This window comes from Belonocnema kinseyi, chromosome 7 (assembly GCF_010883055.1).
Source record: "Belonocnema kinseyi isolate 2016_QV_RU_SX_M_011 chromosome 7, B_treatae_v1, whole genome shotgun sequence".
Classification (NCBI taxonomy): domain Eukaryota; kingdom Metazoa; phylum Arthropoda; class Insecta; order Hymenoptera; family Cynipidae; genus Belonocnema; species Belonocnema kinseyi.
Window position 1 is genome coordinate 36,667,233 of NC_046663.1, and position 8,633 is coordinate 36,675,865.

General features: G+C 24.5%; 1 protein-coding gene across 1 annotated transcript in view; it reads left to right on the forward strand.

The window, feature by feature from the left end:
* The first annotated feature begins 254 nt into the window (after positions 1-254).
* Positions 255-8,633, forward strand: part of LOC117175914 (growth factor receptor-bound protein 14-like) — a 1,501,030-nt gene continuing 1,492,651 nt past the window's right edge. Inside the window, exon 1 of the mRNA XM_033365756.1 lies at positions 255-504. The gene's annotated coding sequence lies outside the window, so the exon portion shown is untranslated. The remainder of the gene's footprint in view (positions 505-8,633) is intronic.

The window sequence follows — 8,633 nt, forward strand, 5'->3', positions numbered from 1 at the left end:
ATTTTTATCATTTATTCTAACAAAACGTCTCTCATCAGTGTACCCGGAAATTTCCGTCAGAAGATGCTACAAATTGTCACGATATCAAGACTTCCTTTGAGATACATGTATAAGATTATCACCGGGGTTTCTAAGTGACATCGATCGAATTCGTGATGTACCAGTTGTTATCGCCGCGGTTGCGTCTCGCCGTACTACATGAAAATGCACCCAGGAGAGGAGACTCAGTGCACGACGCGATCTCGCAGCGTTAGGATCGCGCGTGCTTTTATCCGAAGCTGATCAAGCTTTTCCCGCTTGATTTGTTTACCTCTCACGTGACAAAAACAAAAATAAAATCAACCAATTTTAATTATTCTAATCACTGTTCGCCACTTGTGTGTACCACCCCAAACCAAAATTTTTGTGATAATCGTGTTAATTGCGAGATTGTGACAGTGATGATCATTCTTTTTCTTTGCTAGACAAGATGATTTCAAAGTGATTGTATTCCTTCGAAAAGTGGTGAATGCTTCATGGGATTTAAGAAACTTTTTTCAAATGTACGTAAAAAGTGTGCCATACAGGTTCTATTTTTTCCCTCATGATTTCTCGACTTTTTATATCTTCCTTTATTACTTTAGATACTAGGTTTCTGCTCGTAAAACTTTTTAAAGCTCATCCCGTCACATCCATTAACACGACAGAGAAATGTTTCCTTTTTACTGAAGGCGTTTTTTATTCCCGGTTATCCTTGCGAAAAAAATTCTTTTTGAAATATCAAGAATTTCACCAAAGGTTCATCTTTCCTTTTCTTTCTTTTTTCTGTTTTTTGTCAACTTTGTCGCTCTTTTAATAGCAGCTTAGTTTTGTTTTTAATATGCACAAGAGCCTGTAGCCCTTATGCATATTCAAGAGGAAGGAAATTGAGAAAAAGCTGGAATCCGAGTAGAATCCGATATTTAATAACCCTATATAGGATTTCCAGAGTCATCTTTGACGGATTATCTCTACTTGCTAGCGGCAACATATGTCAAATATTTCCCGCCATAATCATTACACGGCAAAAACCTTCGGGCCGAGCGTATAGAGATAAGCGCAATGGAGCTCATGATGAGCCACTAATTAACCCCTGATGAATTTATAAAATATGAGCTCTATAATTAAAAACGGCCAGGCAATTAAAAGGAGTTGAAAGATTATTCAGTATTTTAAATTCAAATTAAGACATTTTCTGAATATTTCCAAATGTTTTAAAAGATTCTTAAGGAATTTAGGATTTCAAAGATTTTCTTTTCATTGTTTGATGAATTGATGCATTAAAAATTACTTAATTCTAATTTTTAATCCTTTTGAATTTAGGAGAGTTCCAATGACTTTAATCCTCTGATTTTATAGCGAAGTATTAAATATTTAAAAGGAACATTTTTTTCTGATAGTGAACTTATAACTTTTTGAATTTTTAGGACTTGGAAAAATATCTCGTAAAGAATAGAAACTTGTTTTTGTTTTTAGAGACTACCCTGAAATATTTTAATTAAGGATTTAACTACTAATAAGAAACTGTAAAGAATTTCAACAAATTTCACCAGATTTCATCAGATGTAAATAAAAATTTCAGAAGATTTTCAAATATTTTAAAAGATTTTTAATCAGTTCAGGGATTCTAAATGTTTTTGATTTGTTTTAATTGTTGTTTAAATTATTTAATGTTTGATAACCGTTAAATGACCAGAAACTCTTCTATGTTTTTATAGCCTATCCTGAAACATTTTAATTACGAATTTGACTGCTAATAAGAAACTGTTTAAATTGTTATTGCAAGTCAATTTATTAATCAAGAGCTCTTAAATTTAAAGCGGCGAATTTAAAAATCTTAAAGATTTTAGACTATTTTGACTTTAAGATAAAAAAGAATGTAGTGGATTCCCAAGAGTTTAAATATTTTTTATTAAGAAATTCATGATTTCAAAGTTTTGTTTTAATTGTTTGTTAATTTGTTTTCTTGAAAATTATTTTTTCCTCACTTTTAAATACTTTTAATTTAGAAGAGTTCCCATTTGAACACTTTGATATTGTGGTTAAGTATTCAATATTTCAATTAAACATTTTTTTCGGTAGTAAAGTTTTTTTTTTTTTTTTTAGTTTTTTTTTTTTTTTTTTTTAGTTTTACAACTTGATGAACAATTGTTTAGAAATCCCAAAAGTTCTAGAAAGTTGTTGTTTTTTAGAGCCCACCATAAAGCATTTAAGTTAGAAATTGGACTGCTGATAGGAAACATTTAAAAATTGTAACTCCTATGTGAATTTTAATTATCAAGACCTCTTTTATTTAAAGCAACAAAATTAAAGAATTGTAAATATTTACCGTATTTTTAATTAAAATAAAAATAAATTTTAGAAGATTTTTAAATATTTCACCGGATTTATAAGGATTTAAAGATTTAAAAAAATGTTTGTTTTAGTTATTCGATGAATTGTTCAATTAAAATTTATTTAATTTTAATTTTAAGTACTTCGCATTTTTAATGAGTTCTAATGTAAATACTTTGATTTTGTAGTTAATTATTCAATATTTAAATTGAAATTTTTTCAGGTAGTCAAGTTTTAATTTTTAATTTTTATGACTAACGAAACACTAATGAGACTAATGAGGGAAGAGAAAAAATTAATGAGAGCTATCAAGAATCTGTTTAAAATTTAAATCCTAGCGAATTTTAACGATCAGGAGCTCTTTTATTTAAAGCGCGAAATTGAAAGGATTTTAAAGATTTCTGGATATTCTAAATTTATATTTAAAAAATAAAAAGGTAAAGAAGATTTCCATGATTTCAAAATATATTCAAGGATTTTTAAATAGTTTTAACATACTTCATTAGATTTTACTATATGAAAAATAAATTTCAGAAAATTTCCAAATATTTCAATTAATTTTGAACCAGTTTGGAATTTTAAAGGTTTTTTTTTTTGTTTTTTATCTTTGTTTGAGTTGTAGAAAATGTTTAAATTTAGAAGAGTTCTAATACTTTTAAAACTCTGACTTTATACTTGAAAATTCAATATTTTAAGTAATTTATTAACATTTTTTTTACATTCTTTGAAGAATTGATGAATTAAAAATGATTTAATTTTAATTTCCATACTTCGAATTATTCAAAATTGAATAAATGTTCAATTTTTAAATTGAAATTTTTCCAGGTACTGAGGTTTCGAAAAATTTCAAAGGTTTTTTTATGGAATTTAAGATTTTCAATTTTTTTGATTTTACATAATTCCTTCATGAATTGATGAATTAAAAATCCTTTTATTTTAATTTTAAATCCTTTAAATTCATGAAAGATTCAATGTAAATGCTTTGATTTATATTTAAATTTAAAGTAAATTTTCAATTTTTATCAGTTGGAAAAATATTTGATAATCGGGAAATTATCAGAAATTTGTTTTTGTGTTTGGAGGACACCCTAAAATATTTAAATTAAAAATTTGACTCTTGATAAGAAACTGTTTAAATTTTAACCCGCATTGAATTTTAATTATCAAGAGGTCCTTGATTTAAAGCGGCAAGTCAAAGGCTTTTTAAGGCTGTAGGGTAACTTAAATTCAAATAACAAAACAGTTTGGAAATCTTCAAAATATCCCAAAGGGTTTTTTAAAGAAATCTCAACGAATTTCACGTTATTTTATCAAATTTTATCAGAATAAAAAAAATGCAAGAGATTTAAAAGATATTTAAAAGGATTTTTACGGAAATTAGTCTTTTAAAGTTTTTTTTTGGTTTTAATTGCTTGATGAATTGTTGAATTTAAAATATATTCTTTTAATTTTAAATACTTAAAATTTAGAATGAATTCTAATATAAATGCTCCCATTCTATAGTTATGTATTCAATATTTATATTGAAAGTTTTTTCAGGTAGTAAAGTTTGAATTTTTATGACTAATGAGAAACTTATGAGATTAATGATGGAAGAGAGACCACTAATAAGAGCTAATGAACAAATTTTTTTAATTTAAAGCCTTCGTGAATTTCAAACAGCAATAGCTCTTTGATGTGAAGCGAAAAATTCAAAGGAGTTTAAAGATTTTAGGGTATCTTTAAATAAATTTTTTGAATGATTTCCAAGACTTCAAAATTTATCAAACGTTTTTTAAGGAATTTCAACCAATTTCAGGAGATTTTATGAGGGGTAAACAAATATAAGAAGATTTCCAAGATTTCCAAATATTTCAACAAAAATTTTAATAATTTTATCATTCAAAAATATATTCAAAAGTCTAGAATGTCTTCTAATTTGAATGCTTTGATTTTATAGTTATGTATTCAATATTTGAATAGAACATTTTTTCTGGCAGAAGAGTTTTAATTTTTAAAATTTTTATGACTTAAAGAAGTTCTTGAAAGGATTATTAATTACAAGTACATTATTAAGTTACATTGGAAAAATAATTTAAAAACGAATGAAACCACTTTTTCAACTAATTATTTCAATGGTCTGATAAAATTTGTAGCAAATAATTATTTAAAAAAAAAATCAATTTATTGTTTAAATGCTGAAATCTTTTTTGATAGTCACTTTTTAAAATGAGAATTCATCATCAAAAAATTTTGTAATATTGAATAATATTTAAGTTATATTATATTATATATTTCTAATACATGCAACTTAATTTTATTAAAATCCTAATTAAATTATTAAATTAAAAATCATTAAATTTTCGTCTTTTTCTTTCATAAAAGTCAATTTAAAATATACAAAGAGATGTAGAAATTGAAAAAATATAGAATTTTTAATATTTGAAAATTTATTTGAAAAACGTTGACTAAAACTATCATATTTTTTGTTAAAAATACATTTTTGTGTTAAAATTCAATTTTTTGGTTACAAGTCGAACTACCTCGTTAACTATTAATTTTTTTGGATCAAGATTCGTAATTTTACTTGAAAATTTATTTTTTTGGGTAAAAACTTTAACTATTCAGTTCAATATTCCTCTTTTTGGTTTAAAATTAATCTATTCGTTCAAAATTTAAATATTTAGTTTAAAATCAAATCTAAAAATTTAAACTAATTTGTAGAAAGTTCTTCTTTTTCAGTACACATTAAATCTCTTTTGGTTAAAAATGCAGCTGGTTGAAAAATAATCTTTTTTTCGTGAAAAAATCAACTATTGTTATTTTAAAATCATATTTTTTAAAATATAAAATTATTTAATTCAAAACTAGAATATGCTACCACGAGTAGTGAAAGCGTCTTTTTACTTATAAATTTATTCATTGTAATTCATTAAACTTTTTAAAATTTTGACAATTTCAAACAAAACTATTTAGGTATTATATGAAAATTTAAACACCTAAAATATTTTTTTCGCTGAATCTAAAAAAATTAAATATTTTAGAAATTAGGTATAGATAATTACAATGTTCTGCCTGTTCACGTTAAAGATTCTTTTATTTAATTTTGAATAACGTTTGACATTATGTAAGACATTTCCAAAAAAGATTTAAAAAGTGGCAAACATAATTTTTTCTAACAGATTAAGAAGTGGAATCGAAATTTTCAGTAGATATTAAATATATTTATAAATTGCCCCATGACATTTTCCCATTAGACTAAAATTCCAGTAAAAATTACAAGATTCAAAACTGATTTTAATGAGATTTTTTATTTAGCATACATTTAATAAGTTGTAGAACAAAAATAATTTTCAAAAACGTCAAAAAACCAGCTTTCAACATTTTGGTAAAAATGTAGTTTCGAGTAGATTTTAATTTTTTTTTTTCGAAATACACATGTAATATAACATTTAAATTAATGTAACGATTTATCAAAATTTAAATAAACTTCTTACTTTTAAAAAATAAATTTTTTTATTTTTTTATTTTAATATTTAAAAACCTTTGAAAAAAATTGAAATTAAATCTATGTTAACCCTTAGGGTTTAATTTGCGAATTTCCATGGTCAAGTAATTAGAATTAATCATTCTTTAAATTATTATACTCATTAAAAAAATATTTATAAATTTTAATGTTTTAACATTCTTCGTTGTGGATTTTAAACTCATTTATATTTTTAATATTATGAGATAAAAATTCAGGGACAGTACAGAAGTACAAAACAACATTTTTATCAGAAATAGATTGATTTAAAAAAACTATGTAAAAAATAAATATACATTGTGCTAAACGGATTTTTTCAATGGTCTGTGATATGATATCGCGATCTTCAATTTTGATTTTCTCGGGACGGAATAATTATTATTCATTCAAAATTTTTTTATTCTCATTCAGCATACCCATTTCGCTTTCTTTAATTTTTTTCTCGGAACAGAATAATTTTTTTTTATTAAAAATTTGTTATTCTCATTCAGCATGCCCATATCTCGAGAGGAAGTTTTTATTTTTGAAAATTAATAAAAACTCGATTTTTAATTACTATCAAAAAGCATTTTTGAAACCCATTAAATTTTAATCTGAGAATTCTCTCCAACTTTAAGTTAATGTCTCGTTGATTTTGTAAACATGGAATCTCGAATCTGGATACCTTTTTTTTACCAAACTTTTTTTAACAAAACATTTTTGGCCTCAAATTAGCATCACTTTAGCTCGGAAGTGAAAGTTTGATTCATCTTAAAATTTGAATTGCGACTTTAAGTTATGTTTTTTCGTTGTTTCGGAAAATTCTCATTTTAGTAGTGATTAGAATGTTTTAATTGAGAAGATTAAATATAAATTAAACAATCAACTGCTAATTTTGTTGTCAAAATTTTTTTCTAACGCAAAATGAAATGTTCCTAATTGGAATAATAAAACATAAAATTATTTTTTATATCACTAGAATTTTAAGTCATCAAAAATGATTTTAATAATTTGACAAATATTGCAATTGTATTTGAAAAAACTTAAAATATTTTTCCTCAAACTTACACCACTTTTTAAAAAGAGGATTTATTTTGTAGCATGAAAATATGAATAGTAAACTTTTAATTAAACACACGTTAAACTGAAACTTTAAACTAGAAACTCTGGAAGCTGATAACCTTTTGACTTACAAGGAAAATTGTATGTCTTATCAGTTGTTTAGACTAGTAATAAGTTCAGAATTCATTTTAGAAGAATTTAAAGACAGGCCAATTTTTAATTTTTAATTTATGAATGTTTAAGAATTTATTTTAGTTTAAAATCTGTTGAGCATAATGAAATTTAATAAAGGCGATTATAATCAGTCGGATTGTTAAATAAATTAAATGAAAAAAAATTTAATTACATACTGTCTTCAATACGTTAATATGTTTTTTTTATATCAGATCCAAAGATATCTCATCAATTATAACTATACTTTTATGTTTACATTTTTAACGAGTTTGTAGATTACTGAAAAATGGGAATTTTTCAAAAAAAAAAAAAAAAACGTATTTAAAATTACATTTCTAAGCTAAAGTGTATTAAAAAGTTGAAGTTAAAAAACTTAAGGTGGTGCTAAAAAGTTAGTATAAAAAAGTTATCCATATTCGGGATTCGATTTTGACATCAAAGTGACATTAAATTAAAGTGGGAGCAAGATTTGCTGCAGATTGCGATAAAAAATAAAATTTTCACTTATAAAATATAATCAAACGTTATTAATTTGTAATCGGAAAATAGACCAGAACCAGTTAATAGCAGCTATTTAAAATAAAACCGAGAAAAAACGGGAATTAACCTAGAATATAAATTCGAGTCGGGAAGCACGTTTAAAGTGTTGAAAAACGTGAATTTTAAAAGATTTGAAGAAAATAAAAAAATTCCTTATGATTTGAGGGAAAATTTTAAAAATTGTTTTTTATTTTATAACATAAATAATTAGAGAATATCTCAAAACCTTTGAAAAGATTTCCAAAATTGTCAAAGAAGAATCCTCAAGATTTTAAGGCAATTTATCTAATGATGCAGAATTTGTTTTTAATTTAGGAAAAATTGGAATAATTTTAAAATATATTTAGAAGTTTTGTAAAGAATAAAAAATAATTGACCAATGAAAAATATTTTGGCAAATTTAAAACAAAATGTAAGTTTTTGAAGATTTCGAATTTATTTGAAAGTTTTTCAGGCAACAAAGAAATTTTCTTAAGATTCCTAACAAAATTGTGAATGATTTTATTTTTTATAATAATTTTATTTATAAATATAAATTTATTAATTAAATTTATTAATAGATTTTTTTTGTTTGAAAATTTATTTTTTTAACTAAAAATTTAAACATTTCATTTTTGGTTGAAAACGGATTTTTTTAGTTGAAAATTCAACTATTTAGTTTCAAATTTGCCTTTTTTATTGTCAATGCAAGAATTCTGATTCTTTTTCTTTATTAGCTGAGAAGAAGTCTTTCATGGTTAAATATTCAACTCTTTTTAAAACTTCCTTTTTTACATTTGAAAATGAATCGTTCTAAAAATTGAAATTATTTCTTGAAAAAAAGATCCTACTCCTTCACTCCATTGGTTACACCATTAAGCCATTTTCCTTTCGGGGTAGGCGTGACTCACTCTGCAGGGGAAAGAAGTAGTGTGTGGATGGGATAGAGATTTTTCAGATTGATCCAGAATTCTCGTGCTATTTAAGTAGATAACACGTTCGTTCCGCAACACTGCTCCGACCCAGGTTGCTGATCAATCTC